The sequence below is a fragment of the Heterodontus francisci genome, chromosome 34, assembly GCF_036365525.1.
Source record: "Heterodontus francisci isolate sHetFra1 chromosome 34, sHetFra1.hap1, whole genome shotgun sequence".
In the NCBI taxonomy this organism is placed as follows: Eukaryota; Metazoa; Chordata; class Chondrichthyes; order Heterodontiformes; family Heterodontidae; genus Heterodontus; species Heterodontus francisci.
The window spans coordinates 36801567-36818491 of record NC_090404.1 but is presented as its reverse complement, the minus strand read 5'-3'; the positions used below and the strand labels follow the sequence as shown (position 1 = coordinate 36818491).

General features: G+C 46.6%; 1 long non-coding RNA gene across 1 annotated transcript; it reads left to right on the top strand.

The window, feature by feature from the left end:
• The first annotated feature begins 1714 nt into the window (after positions 1-1714).
• Positions 1715-15412, top strand: LOC137349377 (uncharacterized). Its single transcript, XR_010969367.1, has 3 exons — positions 1715-1938; positions 11710-11833; positions 14790-15412. It is a non-coding gene; the product is annotated as an uncharacterized lncRNA (long non-coding RNA).
• Positions 15413-16925: the final 1513 nt, after the last annotated feature.

The following is a 16925-nucleotide window of genomic DNA, read 5'->3' as shown; positions in this document are numbered from 1 at the left end:
TATTTGTTACCTCTCAAATTGACTATTCTAACACATTCCTGGTCAGCATCCCACATTCTACCCTCTATAAACTTTAGATCATCCAAAACTCTGCTGCCTGTGTCCTTACTCGAACCAAGTCCTGTTCACCCATCACAACTGTGCTCACTGGCCTACACAGGCTCCCAGTTAAAAAGCACCTCAATTTTAAAATCCTCATCCTTGCTTTCAAATCTCTCCATACCCTCACGCCTCACTATCTCTATAATCTCCTCCAGCTCTAGCAGACAGAGTTTCGAAACACTCAGCAACACAACTCCAGTAAAACATCCTCGGAGGAAAAGGGGGTGCAGTGTGTGATACAACTCACAAGGACCTTGTCCGCCGCCATCACTCACACTGCTTGGCATTGCGCTTCCGCGAAAAGCAGTTCGGCACTGCGCATGCCTGGACTCCAATGCCGTGAACCGTGAACATTTTTTTTTAACGCCGATAATGTTGGGTTAAAGCCAACTTCCCAATATAAGCGCTGGAAGTGAGTGGCGAGTGGGAGAGCGGAGAGTCATTGAAAATGACGAGGCAAAGGGCATCGGAGGGAGCGGGGAAGATAAGCTGTGATTGAGCATGAAACTGAATGCGGTGATTGAAGCGGTGATCACGGGAGGGAGCAGGGACCTGAATGCGACCATTGAGGCGGTTTGGATTTAATTTGTGTTTTGTGTCAAATTCAGCAGCGCCATCTTTACTCCTGGCATAAAATAAAAGCAAAATACTGCGGATGCTGGAAATCTGAAATAAAAACAAGAAATGCTGGAACCACTCAGTAGGTCTTGCAGCATCTGTGGAAAGAGAAGCAGAGTTAACGTTTCGGGTCAGTGACCCTTCATCGGAACTGACAAATATTAGAAAAGTCACAGGTTATAAGCAAGTGAGGTGGGGGTGGGGCAAGAGATAACAAAGGAGGTCTAGATTGGACCAGGCCACATAGCTGACCAAAAGGTCACGGAGCAAAGGCAAACAATATGTTAAAGGTGTGTTGAAAGACAAAGCATTTGTACAAATTAGTTGTTAATACACCGAATATTGAACAGCAGCAAGTGCAAACCTGAAAAAAACAGTGAGTAAGCAAACTGAACAAACTAAGATGAAATGAAATAAATGCAAAAAAAAAGATTGTAAAAAATGTAAAAAAAAAGAATGTAAGAAGAAAGAAAAAAAATAACTAAAAATGAAAGTAAAATGGGGGGCTGTCATGCTCTGAAATAATTGAATTCAATGTTCTGTCCGGCAGGCTGTAGTGTGCCTAATCGGTAAATGAGATGCTGTTCCTCGAGCTTGCGTTGATGTTCACTGGAACACTGCAACAATCCCAGGACAGAGATGTGAGCAGGGGGGAGTGTTGAAATGGCAAGCAACCGGAAGCTCAGGGTCCTGCTTGCGAACTGAACTCCTGGCAGCTGCCTGAGGCACAGTCACGTTTCAGTCGATGAGGCTGCATTTGCGCATGTACCAGTGATGCATCACCTATTTGGTTACGTTGCCAGCAAACGCGTCGTTAATATATGTTCGCTGTTTTATACCATTTTATTTTTGAGTATGAAACATACTCCATTCTCCGTTTGGTAAATGGCAGCCTATACTGCCCAGAATGCCCCGCGCGCAGAAATACGGCCCATCTCCAAGCCAAGAACAGCAACACGCAGGCGTCAGAAGGCTCCGCCCCACGGAGTCCGCCTGTCTGCGCGGAGCGGCTCCCGGAAGCTGAGCGCAGCCTCGGGAACATGGAGTTTCAGCGGCCCTCAGGCCCCGAATCAGAGCCGCCGGGTTCGGCGAGAGCCCCGGGGGGGTCAGAGGGGCAGCATTAAAGTGATGGTGCAGGGATTCCTCCATCAGCGCCGCCACTTCCCGGTTTCTTCTCCCGTTTCCACCGAGTCAGGAAGCCTGTGAGTTGATTGGCTGGTAAGTTTTGTAACTTTGTTTCCCTTTCTCCAAAGTTAGGAAGTTTGTCCAAGGAGCTGGAAATTAAACATTCCAGTTTTCATCAGAATAAGGGGCAGCTTCCTGAGATTTAACTGACACCAATAGAAGGGAAGTCAGTAGCCGGTGAGTCGTCTTTTTTTTAAGTATTGAGGTTTATTATTTATTGATTTAGAGTTACAGCACTGAACCAGGCCCTTCGGCCCACCGAGTCTGTGCCGACCATCAACCAGCCATTTATATTAATCCTACATTAATCCCATATTCCTATCACATCCCCTCAATTCCCCAACCTACACGAGGGGCAATTTTCTTCTTCTTTTGGGCCTCCTTATCTCGAGAGACAATGGATACGCGCCTGGAGGTGGTCAGTGGTTTGTGAAGCAGCGCCTGGAGTGGCTATAAAGGCCAATTCTGGAGTGACAGGCTCTTCCACAGGTGCTGCAGAGAAATTTGTTTGTTGGGGCTGTTGCACAGTTGGCTCTCCCCTTGCGCCTCTGTCTTTTTTCCTGCCAACTACTAAGTCTCTTCGACTCGCCACAATTTAGCCCTGTCTTTATGGCTGCCCGCCAGCTCTGGCGAATGCTGGCAACTGACTCCCACGACTTGTGATCAATGTCACACGATTTCATGTCGCGTTTGCAGACGTCTTTATAACGGAGACATGGACGGCCGGTGGGTCTGATACCAGTGGCGAGCTCGCTGTACAATGTTTCTTTGGGGATCCTGCCATCTTCCATGCGGCTCACATGGCAATTTACAATCGCCAATTTACCTATCAACCTGCAAATCTTTGGCTGTGGGAGGAAACCGGAGCACCCAGCAGAAACCCACGCGGTCACAGGGAGAACTTGCAAACTCCGCACAGGCAGTACCCAGAATCGCTGGAGCTGTGAGGCTGTGGTGCTAACCACTGCGCCGCTAGTAGTAGCAAGTTTATTATCTAATAGTTATAGGAATTGCAGGGCTGCTCCAACCTCTGCAGTGAACATCCTGTGTAATAGAAAATAGAAAACATAAAACGTGGCAGGCTATAAATGAAGAGCGGGGCTCAAGGCCCTTACTTACCTGGGAGCGGAGTGATGACTAGCGGATCTGCGAGGAGGCTGATCAGGAGCAGCGACAGGCTGTAAATAAAGAGCGGGGCTCGACGCCCTTACTTATATGGTAGCGGAGAGACGACTGGCGGACCTGTGAGGAAGCTGATCCAGAGCGGCGACAGGCTCCATGTGTCTCTCGGCGGCGCTGAGACTCGAAAGAGGGAACAAAAGGACTTAGAGTGATATCGCGGGAAATTTTCAAGGTGACGGAAAGCGTCATAGACAGGAGTTTTAGAGAAGTGGTTACACCCAAACTGCAAGCAGATAGATGGGTGACCACTAGAGGGGGCAGGCAGTCAGTGCAGGAATCCACTGTGGCTATTCCCCTCTCCAACAAGTATCCCGTTTTGGATATTGTTGGGGTGGGGGGGGGTGGCCTATCAGGGGAAAACAGCAGCAGCCAGAGCAGTGGCACCACGGTTGGCACTGTTGTTCAGCAGGGAGGGACAAAGCGCAGAAGAGCAATAGTTATAGGGGACTCTATAGTCAGGGGCACAGATAGGCGCTTCTGTGGACGTGAAAGAGACTCCAGGAAGGTATGTTGCCTCCCTGGTGCCAGGGTCAAGGATGTCTCTGAACGGACAGAGGGCATTGTGAAGGGGGAGGGTGAACAGCCAGAGGTTGTGGTACACATCGGTACCAATGACAAAGGCAGGAAGAGTGATGAGGTCCTGCAGGGGGAGTTTAGGGAGTTAGGTAGTAAGTTTTAAAAACAGGACCTCTCTGGTTGTATTCTCTGGATTACTCCCTGTGCCACATGCCAGTGAGGTGAGAAATAGGAAGATAGTGCAGCTAAACATGTGGCTGAGCAGCTGGTGTAGAAGGGAGGGTTTCAGATATCTGGACCATTGGGCTCTCTTCAAGGACAGATAGGACCTGTACAAGAAGGACGGGTTGCATCTAAACTGGGAGGGCACTAATATCCTGGCTGCAAGGTTTGCTAGCGTCATTCGGGAGGGTTTAAACTAGTGTGGCAGGGGGGTGGGAACCAGAGCAGTAGTACAGCTAGTGAAGTAAATGAGGAGGACATAGTAAATAAGGCCAGTAGGACGAAGAGGAAGAGCAGGCAGGGAGATGTTGCTGAGCACAGCGGGACTGGTGGTCTGCAGTGCATTTGTTTCAATGCGAGAAGTATAACAGGGAAGGCAGATGAACTTAGAGCTTGGATTAGTACTTGGAAATATGATGATGTTGCTATTACAGAGACTTGGTTGAGGGAAGGGCAGGATTGGCAGCTAAATGTTCCAGGCTTTAGAAGCTTCAGGTGGGATAGAGGTGGATGTAAAAGGGGTGGGGGAGTTGCATTACTGGTTAAGGAGAATATCACAGCTGTACTGCAGGAGGACACGTCAGAGGGGTCATGCAGCGAGGCAATATGGGTGGAGCTCAGGAATAGGAAGGGTGCAGTCATGATGTTGGGGGTTTACTACAGGCCTCCCAACAGCCAGCGAGAGGTAGAGGAGCAGATATGTGGACAGATTTTGGAAAGATGTAAAGGTAACAGGGTTGTAGTGGTGGGTGATTTTAACTTCCCCAATATTGACTGGGACTCACTTAGTGCTTGGGGCTTGGATGGGGCAGAATTTGTGAGGAGCATCCAGGAGGGCTTCTTGAAACAGTATGTAGATAGTCCAACTAGGGATGGGGCCATTCTGGACCTGGCATTGGGGAATGAGCCCGGCCAGGTGGTCGAAGTTTCAGTGGGGGAGCATTTCAGGAGCAGTGACCATAATTCCATCAGTTTTAAGTTACTTATGGATAAGGATAAGAGTAGTCCTCGGGTGAAGGTGCTAAATTGGGGGAAGGCTAATTATAACAATATTAGGCAGGAACTGACGAATTTAGATTGGGGGCAGCTGTTTGAGGGTAAATCAATATCTGACGTGGGAGTCTTTCAAACATCAGCTGATTAGAATCCAGGGCCAGCATGTTCCTGTGAGGAAGACAGACAATTTTGGCAAGTTTCGGGAAGCTTGGATACCACGGGATATTGTGAGCCTAGTCAAAAAGAAAAAGGAAGCATTTGTAAGGGCTGGAAGGCGAGGAACAGATGAAGCACTTGAGGAATATAAAGACAGTAGGAAGGAACTTAAGCAAGGAGTTAGGAGGGCTAAAAGGGGTCATGAAAAGTCATTGGCAAACAGGATTAAGGAAAATCTCAAGGCTTTTTATACACATATAAAGAGCAAGAGGGTAACCAGGGAAAGGGTTGGCCCACTGAAGCACAGAGATGGGAATCTATGTGTGGAGCCAGAGGAAATGGGCGAGGTGCTAAATGAGTACTTTGCATCAGTATTCACCAAGGAGAAGGACTTGGTGGATGATGAGCCTAGGGAAGGGAGTGCAGATAGTCTCCGTCATCTCATTATCAAAAAGGAGGTGGTGTTGGATGTCTTGCAAAGCATTAAGGTAGATAAGTCAACAGGGCCTGATGGGATCTACCCTAGAATACTGAGGGAGGCAAGGGAGGAAATTGCTGGGGCCTTGACAGAAATCTTTGCATCCTCATTGGCTACAGGTGAGGTCCCAGAGGACTGGAAAATAGCCAATGTTGTTCCACCCAAGAAGGGTGGCAAGGATAATACAGGAAATTCTTGGCCGGTGAGCCTTACGTCAGTGGTAGGGAAGCTATTAGAGAGGATTCCTCGGGACAGGATTTACTCCCATTTGGAAACAAACGAACTTATTAGCGAGAGACAGCATGGTTTTGTGAAAGGGAGGTCGTGTCTACTAATTTGATTGAGTTTTTTGAGGAAGTGACGAAGAAGATTGATGAGGGAAGGGTGGTGGATGTTGTCTATAGGACTTTAGTAAAGCCTTTGACAAGGTCCTGCATGGCAGACTGGTGCAAAAGGTGAAGTCACAAGGGATCAGAGGTGAGCTGGCAAGATGGATAAAGAACTGGCTCGGTCACAGAAGACAGAGGGTAACAGTGAATGGGTGTTTTTCTGAATGGAGGGATGTGACTAGTGGTGTTCCGCAGGGATCAGTGCTGGGACCTTTGCTGTTTGTAGTATATATAAGTGATTTGGAGGAAAATGTAGCTGGTCTGATTAGTAAGTTTGCAGACGACACAAAGGTTGGTGGAGTTGCGGATAATGATGAGGGTTGTCAGAGGATACAGCAGGATATAGATCAGTTGGAGACTTGGGCGGAAAAATGGCAGGTGGTGTTTAATCCAGACAAATGTGAGGGAATGCATTTTGGAAGGTCTAATGCAGGTGGGAGGTAGACAGTAAATGGCAGAACCCTTAGGAGTATTGACAGGCAGAGAGATCTGGGTGTACAGGTCCACAGGTCACTGAAAGTGGCAATGCAGGTGGATAAGGTAGTCAAGAAGGCATACGGCATGCTTGCCTTCATCGGTCGGGGCATAGAGTGTAAAAATAGGCAAGTCATGTTGCAGCTGTACAGAACCTTAGTTAGGCCACACTTAGAATATTATGTGCAATTCTGGTCGCCACACTACCAGAAGGACGTGGAGGCTTTGGAGAGGGTACAGAGGAGGTTTACCAGGATGATGCCTGGTCTGGAGGGCATTAGCAAGGAGGAGATGTTGGAAAAACTCGGATTGTTTTCACTGGAACAACAGAGGTGGAGGGGCGACATGATAGATGTTAACAAAGTTATGAGTGGCATGGACAGAGTGGATAGTCAGAAGCTTTTTCTCAGGGTGGAAGGGTCAGTTACTTGGGAACATAGGTTTAAGGTGCGAGGGGCAAAGTTTAGAGGGGATGTGCGAGGCAAGTTTTTTTTTTACACAGAGGGTGGTGAGTGCCTGGAACTTGCTGCCAGGGGAGGTGGTGGAGCAGATACGATAGCGACGTTTAAGAGACATCTTGACAAATATATGAATAGGAAGGGAATAGAGGGATATGGGCCCCGGAACTGCAGAAGGTGTTAGTTTCAGCAGGCATCAAGATCGGCGCAGGCTTGGAGGGCCGAATGTCCTGTTCCTGTGCTGTACTGTTCTTTGTTGTGATTGGTTGGGTAAGTAACAACTGTTAGTCAATTTCATTAGCTTTAAAAAATAAGGGGAAAGTTGTTTTTTTGTTTGAAAAAATACCGAGCGATAAAGTGAGTTCTAAGAGTGTGTTTTTTTTTAATTCGAGTAATTTAGATTGTCGTGGGTAGTGTTTGGAGTAGAACAAGCCACTCGTGTAATTAATATCTTTTGAAGGGAGTAACTAATTAATCTAAAGTTAAGTCATGGCAGGAGAGCTCAGCCCCATGATATGCTCCTCCTGCGCTATGTGGGAAATCCAGTGTCCCTGATGACCATGTGTGCAGGAAGTGGATCCAGCTGCAGCTACTGACTACCCGCATTATGGAGCTGGAGCTGCAGGTGGATTCACTGTGGAGCATCCGCGATGCTGAGGACATCGTGGATAGCACGTTTAGAGAGGTGGTCACACTGCAGGTAATGGCTGCACAGGCAGAAATGAGATGGGGGACCACCAGATGGAGTAGTAGGCGCAGGTAGTGCAGGAGTCCCCTGTGGCCATCCCCCTCTCAAACAGATAGACCACTTTGGATACTGTTGGGGGGAATGACCTCCCAGGGGAAAGCAGCAACAGCCAAGTTCGTGTTACCACGCATGGCTCTGCTGCACAGCAGGGGAGGAAAAGGAGTGGAAGAACTATAATGATAGGGGATTCTATCGTAAGGGATACAGATAGGCATTTCTGTGGCGACAAACGTGACTTCAGGATGGTATGTTGCCTCCCTGGTGCTAGGGTCAAGGTAGTCACGGAGCGGCTGCAGGGCATTCTGAAGGTGGGGGGGGTGGGGACGTGGTACACATTGGTACCAACGACGGGGGGAAAAAAGAGGGATGAGGACCTGAAACAAGAATTTCGGGAGCTCGGGAGCAGATTAAAAAGCAGGACCTGAAAGGTTGTAATCTCTGTATTACTCCAGTGCCACATGCTAGTGAGTATAGGAATAGGAGGATAGAGCAGATGAATGCGTGGCTGAAGAGATGGTGCAGGAGGGAGGGCTTTAGCTTCCTGGATCACTGGGTCTGTTTCTGGCAAAGGTGGGACTTGTACAAGTTGGACGAACATCCTTGCTGGGAGGTTTATGAGTGCTGTTGGGGGCAGTTTAAACACATTTGGCAGAGGAATGGGATACAGAGTGGAGGTATAGGAGCGGGTGATGCTCAGTCAAATCTCGAAGAGAAACTGAGTCAGTCTGTTAGGCAGAGCAAATATAGACCTGTTAAGGCACAAGTGACAAATGCAAGGCTGGATTGCATTTATTTTAATGCAAGACAGATGAATTGAGGGCGTTGATTAGCACATGGGATTATGATATTGTTGCTATCACAGAGACATGGTTGAGGGAAGGGCAGGACTGGCAACTCAATATTCCAGGCTATAGAATCTTCAGGTGTGACAGGAGAAGGGATAAAAGAGGAGGTCGCATTGCACTGTTGATTGAGGAGTCAATTACTGCAGTAAGGAGGGATGATATCTGAGAAGGTTCTTCAAATGGGGCCAGATGAGTCAAACCTAAAAACAAAAAGGGGGCAATCACTTGGCTGGGAGTGTACTGCAGGCCTCCAAACAGTCAGGGAGAGATAGAGGAGCAGATATGTAGGCAAATCTCAGACAGGTGTAAAAATAATGGAGTCATAATAGTAGAGGATTTCAACTTACCTGATATCAACTGGGATGGTCTGAGTGTAAAAGACTTAAAGGGGGCGGAATTCTTAAAATATATACAGGAGACTTTTTTGAGCCAGTACATAGAAAGTCCAACAAGAAAAGGCGCAGTACTGGACCTAATCCCAGGGAATGATGCTGGACAAGTTGTAGAAGTGTCAGTGGGGGTGCATTTCAGGGATAGCGATCATAACTCTAAGAAAAAGACAAAGGCGGGCTGGAAATAAAAGTACTGAATTGGGGGAAGGCCGATTTCAATATGATAAAACAGGATCTGGCCAAAGTGAACTGGGAGCAGCTACTTGTCGGAAAGTCTACGTCAGACCAGTGGGAGTCAAAGAGGAAATAGTGAGGGTTCAGCGGCAACATGTACCCGTAAAGGTGAAGGGTAGGACCAACAAGTCCAGGGAAACCTGGATGTCAAGGGATAGCGAGGATTGGATCAGGAATAAAAAAGGAGGATTCTGGCAGATTCAACGTGCTGAAAACAGCGGAGGTACTGGAGGAGGATAGAAAGTGTAGTGGGGGGACAAAGAAAAGTAATTAGGAGAGCAAAGAGGGGGCATGAAAAAACACTGGCGGGCAAGATCAAGGAAAATGCTGAGGCATTTTCTAAGTATATTAAGGGCAAGAGGATAAGCAGTGAAAGAGTGGGGCCCATTAGGGACCAAAGTGCCAATCTGTGTGTGGAGCCAGAGGACATAGGTGAGGTTTTAAATGATTACTTTGCATCTGTGTTCACTATGGAGAAGGATGATGTAGGTGTAGAGATCAGGGAGGGGGATTGTGATACACTTGAACATATTAGCATTGAAAGTGAGGAAGTGTTAGCTGTTTTAGCGGGCTTAAAAGTGGATAAATCCCCAGTCCCAGATGAGATGTATCCCAGGCTGTTATGTGAGGCAAGGGAGGAGATAGCAAGGCAAGGGAATATACAATGGATGGAACAAGGCAAGGGAATATACAATGGATGGGAGGACCCCAGGAAGTACAGAGGGACCTTGGTGTACTTGTCCATAGATCACTGAAGGCAGCAGCACAGGTAGATAAGGTGGTTAGGAAGGCATAGGGTATACTTGCCTTTATCAGCTGAGGCAAAGAATGTAACAGCAGGAAGGTTATGGTGGAACTGTATAAAATGCTAGTTCGGCCACAGCTGGAGTACTGTGTACAGTTCTAGGCACCACACTATAGGAAGGATGTGGTTGCACTGGAGAGGGTGCAGAGGAGGTTCACCAGGATGTTGCCTGGGCTGGGGCATTTCAGCTATGAAGAGACACTGAATAGGCTAGGGTTGTTTTCATTCGAGCAGAGAAGGCTGAGGGGGAACATGATTGAGGTGTTCAAATTTATGAGGGGCATTGATAGGTTAGATAGGAAGAAACTTTTTCCATTAGTGGAGGTGTCAATAACCAGGGGGCATAGATTTAAGGTAAGGGGCAGCAGGTTTAGAGAGGATTTGTGGAAAGAAAATTTCACCCAGAGGATGGTTGGAATCTGAAAAGCACTGCCTGAAGAGGTGGTAGAGGCCGGAACCCTCACAACATTTAACAAGTATTTAGATGAGCACTTGAAACACCATAGCAGACAAGACTATGGGCCAAGTGCTGGAAAATGGGATTAGAATAGTTAGGTGCTTGATGACCGGCACGGACACGATGGGCCGAAGGGCCTGTTTCTGTGCTGTATAACTCTCTGACTCTATTTACAGCACAGGAGGAGGCCATTCCGCCCATTGTATCTGTTCATCCCACTTTCCAGTTGTTCCGACCTCAGATTGTCAATATGAAAAATATGAGATATGAATCCCCAGACCACACTAATAAATTACACAAGATTTCACATTTTCAGTCTTTTGTTCTAATAACGAAACTAAAAGAAATCCCCAATTAACTAAATAGCACTTTGATTGTAAATTGTGGTGTCAGCTATTTCCAAAGATATTTTCTTGACTTATTCAACACTTGACTATCTCACACCACACAGATACATTACACAGACCTTTTTGATAACAAAAGCCTTTGCAGTTACAAGTCCCAAATTCCTGCCAATGGTGGGGCTGTTCCGACCTCTGGAATGCACATCCTGTGTAATGTGTCAACTCCAGATAACCATTTGTGTAGGAAGTATCATTGGGGGAGGTGGTGACATCGGGGTAATGTCACTGGAACATGGGTTCGAATCCCACCACGGCAGATGGTGAAATTTAAATTCAATTAATAAATCTGCAATTAAAAAGCCAACTGGCTCATGAGATGGGAAATCTGCTGTCCTTCCCTGGTCTGGCCTACATGTGACTCCAGATCTACAGCAATGTGGCTGACTCTGAAATGCCCTCTGAAATAGCCGAGCGAGCCTCTCAGTTGTCAAGGGCAGTTTGGGATGGACAATAAATACTGGCCGAGCCAACAACACCCACATCACATGGATGAAGATAAAAAAAGTTGCAGCAGCTCGAGCTCCGGTTTTCGGAGCATGAACTGCAGCTGGTGTCACTGCGGTGCAACCATGCGGTGAGAGATTTGTGGACAGCACGTTTATAGATATGGTCACCCTGCAGCTTAAGAGTATGCAGGGAGAGAGGCAATGGGTGGCCAACTGACAGTCAAGAAGAAACAGGCAGGGAATGCAGGAGACCCCTGAGTGCATCTCACTCTCCAACCAGTATTCAGTTCTGAATACTGATGAAAGTGATGGTTCATCTAAGGAGTGCAGCCAGAGTCAAGGCCATGGCAGCACAGTTGGATCAGCTTCACAGAGGGTCACAAAGCTGACTGAATGAGCAATAGTGATAGGAGATTTGATAGGGGAATACACAGGCGTTTCTGCAGTCGCAGATGTGAATCCAGGCTGGTGTGTGGCCTCCCTCAGGACAATGTCCAGCAGGGTGCATGTACAGTCATCCTGGGCCAGGAAGCAGGAGGAGAGAATGTTGTGAATTTCTATCCTGGACTGACAGTGATGGTTTTTGTAAACTCCTTTTACAGGGGCTTAGAAGCAGGGGATATGCAGATGGGGAATCTCGAGCCAAACATCACATCAAGATCTGACAGAGTCACTCGATACATCAGGACCTGAATATCATTGGCCTTTGAATGTGGAAGGAGAAAGGTTTGTCTGTTCTGTCTGTGGGAAAAGATTTCAGGTATCAGTGAGAGTGGAAAAGCACTGAGATACACAAAGCCCTGGTTAGACCACACCTGGAGTATTGTGTTCAGTTCTGGGCCCCACACCTTAGGAAGGATATACTGGTCTTGGAGGGAGTGCAGTGTAGATTTACCTGAATGATACTTGGACTCCAAGGGTTAAATTACGAGGAGAGATTACACAAATGAATCATAGTCATTACAGCACAGAAGGAGGACATTGATCTTTTTGATTCCATTCCACTCTCTGTCGAACAATCCAGTCAGTCCCATTCACCCACTCTATCCCTGTAGTCCTGCAGGTTTATTTGCCTCAAGTGCCCATCTAATTTCCTTTTGTAATCATTGATCGTCTCCACTTCCACCACCCTCGTAGGCAGTGAGTTCCAGGTCATTATCATTCACTGTGTAAAAAAACTGCTTCCTCACATCCCTCCTGTATCTCAAAACCTGAATCTGTGTCCACTAATCCTTGTATCATCAGCTAATGGGAACAGCTTTTCTTGGTCTGCCTTATCTAAACCTGTCATCATTTTCAACACCTCTATCAGATCTTCCCTCACTCTCCTTTGCTCCAAGGAGAACAACACCAGCTCCTCCAACCTAACCTTGTAGTTAAATTCTCTCATCTCAGGAACCATTCTGATAAATCTCTGCACCCTCTCAAGGACCTTCACATCCTTCCTAAAGTGTGGTGACCAGAACTGGATGCAATACTCTAGTTGTGGCCTAACCAGAGCTTTTTAAATGTTCAGCATAACTTCCTTCCTTTTGTGTTCAATACCTCTATTTATGAGGCCCAAGATCCCATTTGCTTTGCCAACTGTTCCCTCAAAACATCCTTCCACTTTCAGTGATCTCTGCACATGAACCCTCAGGTCCCTCTATCCCTGCAAACTCTTTAGAACTGTACCATTAAGTGCATGTTGCCTCTCCCTATTCCTTCTGCCAGAATGATTCACCTCACTGTGAGGGTTGTAGTCCCTGGAATTCAGAAGATTAAGGGGTGATTTAATCAAAGTTTTCAAGATATCAATTGAAACTGATAGGATAGATAGAGAGAAACTCTTCTCCATCACCTGCAGTACTCGGCAGCATCGTCTAAAACATGGAGCCAGAACTTTCATTAATCCACCCCTGGGCCCAGTGAACCTGAGCATTAATCCACCCAGGCTGAATGTGCACAGAATTACAGCCCAGAAACAGGCCGTTCAGCCCCTCTAGTCTGTGCTGCTGTTTATAATCCACATGAGCCTCCTCCCAATCTAATTACATCATCCCACCCTGCCCCCACATCCCTCTATTCCCTTCTCCCTCATAAATGTATTGAGCCTCCCCTTAAACACATCATTGTTCTCACCTTCAACCACTCCACATGGCAGTGAGTTCCACATTCTCACCACTCTGAGTAGAGAAATTCCTCCTAAGTTCTCTATTTGACCTGTTAATGTCTGTATTATATTGCTGCCCCCTTGTTCTGACTGACTGATAATTTTAAAGACCTCTATCAGATCTCCTCCTAGTCTTCTCTTTTCCAGAGAAAGGATCCCCAGCCTGCTCAATCTTGCTGGATAGTAACATCCTCTCTGGTGACATCTTTGTAAATCTATTCTGCACTTTCTTCAGTCTTCAATATCCTTTTTTAATCTGGAGACCAGAACTGCTCACAGTCCTTCTAAGTGAGGTTCTCTATACATTTAACATTCCCTCCCTGCTGTTACATTGTATTCCTCGAGAAAAGAACATCAGCTCTTTCTTTGCTCTCTTATCCACTTGTGTTGCTCCTTTTGGTGATTTATGTGACTCTGTTCCCAGATCTCTTTGCTGCTGTGCTCCATTTAAGTTCTTACATTCTAACCAATAACTGGCCTCCTTATTCCTCCTCCCACAATGAACCAGCTCACATTTCACTGTGTTGAATTTCATTTCCCATTTATCTGTCCAGTCTGCTAGCCTGTTTATGTCTTCCTGGATTTCAATGCACTCCTCCACATTATTAGTTCTATCATCCAGTTTGGTGTCAACTACAAGTTATGAAAACATCCCTCTAATTCCTGAGTCCAAATGTGGGTGAAGAACAGAATTCCCAGTGTACTTCACACCATAGTTGATGTCCCGGGCACTCGGGTTTCTGTATAATTTATTTAATAATTTTCTCCATTCTTTCTCTGGCCCTGATCTCAATGGGATGATACAAAATCATCCATTCAATATTTGGAGCTTTCAGTGGAGGATTCATTACCCAGGACTCCCGTGATAAGGGTCAGTCCCTTTTCAATGACCACAGGGGCCCGGTGTATTGGCGTGGGATCGAACAGTGCACTGAGCATGGCCAGCGTAGGTAATGGAGATGGACTGAGATGGACCAGGTGGATCGGGAGGCGAGAGGAGATTGTGGGTGCAGGGGAGGAATTGGAGCCGTGGGTGGGCTGGGAGGCTTCATATACACCTGGGGTAGGCCAAGAGGCCCTGTGTTTACCTCATGGTGACAGGCCCGGGGGAGAGGGGTCACTGGCCGCCATCTTGGACAGGGCGGGGTCAGGGTGCAAGCACAGCCATCTTGGTGAAGGCACAGAGAGCAAACAGGACCTGACAAACTGTTTCCAACTGGGTCCGAGTGCCCAGGAGATGGAACATCCTGGACAATAGGGTTTTCAGCAGCTTCACCCACTCTCGGGCTGCATGTGATGTTTGCAGCCTTGAAGAGTCCATGGGCCATGTATATATTCACTGTGAGAGGTTACAGCCCCTGTATCGTTACCCGAAGGGGCTGCTTCTCAACTTAGAATCCTGGAAATTTACAGTACGGAAGGAGGCCATTCGGCCCATCGTGTCCTCGTTGACTGACAAGGAGCCATCCAGCCGAATCCCGCTTTCCAGCTCTTGGTCCATAGTGTGATGATCCTGTATTTTTTTTCTAGGAAGAATGCAGTGTGCCTTTAAGGCTGGAAAAGGAACAGTACTGCTTTAAGGCAACAAGCTCCAGAGACTGAGTCAAAGAATGTATTCTCGTTGCCCCGGGATGCAGCCACTCAGAGACTGAAGATCGAGAGATGCATTGTTTCCAATTGACATTTGAAACTAGTTGAAAAAGTAGCATTTGAGACACCGTTAACAGAGACAGACACAGATTATCATCCAGCATATACTGAAGGAAAAGAGAGCTCCCTCTTGGTTTATTTAAACCCTATTTATTATACTCTCAGAATTCTGATGTCAAGCCAGATTAATTTCTAAAAAAAAATATCCAATTCCTTTAACTACTGAACTGTAATTGTTGAAATTTATCGCTGGAGAAGAACAGCATCAATTCAACTGCTGAACTAGACTGTGGACTGTTCTACTGTTGAAGAAACTTTTATTTTCTCCCCCCATCACACGGCTGTGAGGACTTCAAGCAACATTGGACTATTCCATATAGGAAGATTTCACTTCGGCAGGAGCATAAATATGCAAAGTCACTATTTTTTCTGTTTTAACTATTTATATGTTAGTATTTAAGAATTTAGTTTTTCTAATTAAACAGTTAATTTGTTGATCTAAAGACACCTGGTTTGGTTAGCCTTATTCGGGGGTTAATAGATGGTACAATTTGGCTGGATCTTTAATTTGGAATGTTTAAAATGTCAGGCGATCTGTGAGGGACGGGACTGAATCAACAGTGCGTTTCTCCCACCACTATCAAAATTGGATATTTTGACTGGGGGGCTTTGACTTGAGCGGTCGGTCGTAATAATACCCTTGTAGTTTAGGGCACTTCACGTGCATATCCAAGTACTTTTTTAATTGTTGTGAGGGTTTCTGCCAGGCAGTGCGTTGCAGATCCCCACCACCCTCTGTCTGAAAACATTTCCCCTCAAATCCCTTTTAAATTTCCTACCTCTTTCTCTAAATCTATGCCCCTGGTTATGGACCCCTCAGCCAAGGGGAATAGGTCCTTCCTATCCACTCTATTTAGACCCATCATCATTTTCTACACTTCAATTCGGTCTCCCCTCAGCCTCCTCTGTTCCAAAGAAAACAACCCTCACCTATCCAATATTTCCTCAGAATGAAAATTCTCCAATCCAGCCAACATCCTTGTAAATCTCCTCTGTATTTTCTCCAATATAGCCACATCTTTCCTACAGTGCGGTGACCAGAACTGTACACAGTCCTCCAGCTGTGTCCATACCAGTGTTTTATACATTTCCAACATAACCTCCATGCTCTTGTATTCTCTGCCTTGGTTAATAAAGGCAAGTATCTCTTACGCCTTGTCTCCCTGCCCAGCCATGTTCAGGGATCTATGAACATGCACTCCAAGGCGGCTCTGTTCCTTTATACTTCTCAATATCCTACCATTTATTGTGTATTCCCTTGCCTTGCCAGCTGTCTCCAAATGCATTACCTCACACTTCTCCGGATTGAATTCCATTTGTCACTATTCTGCCCACCTAACCAGTCCATTGATATCTTCCTGCAGTTTACAGCTTTCTTCTTCATTATCAACCACATGGTCAATTTTTGTTTCATCTGCAAACTTTTTAATCAAATCCCCTACATTCAAGTCCAAACCATTGATCTATAGAACAAAAAGCAAAGGACCCAGTACTGATCCCTGCAGAACCTCACTGAAAACAGCCTTCCAGTCACACAAACACTCATCAACCATTACTCTTTCCTTCCTGCCTCTGAGTCAATTTTGCTCTAACTTGCTGTTTTGTGTTGGATCCCATGGGCTTGTCATTCATGACCAGTCTGCCTTGTGGGACCTTATCAATGGCCTTGGTTACAGTTTAACCCCATTCTCCTAATCTCTGGCCACTCGGTGTGGAGGTGGGGTGGGAAGGTTGGAGGATCTTTTCCTGGACCTGCTCTTGGGCCTGGCTAAAACACCACTCACGCCCACAGCCCTTTCGATGACCTGCCCTTCCAAAACTCCCCAGTCCCCCCAATGCCCTCCTCACCCTCACCTCATCCACCCCAAACCCACCCAGGTTTGTATCTGTCTTGTATATTTAAACATTCAGTTCTCACCTCCTCCATCTCTCTCTCTCCCTCTCGCTCAGGCTGAG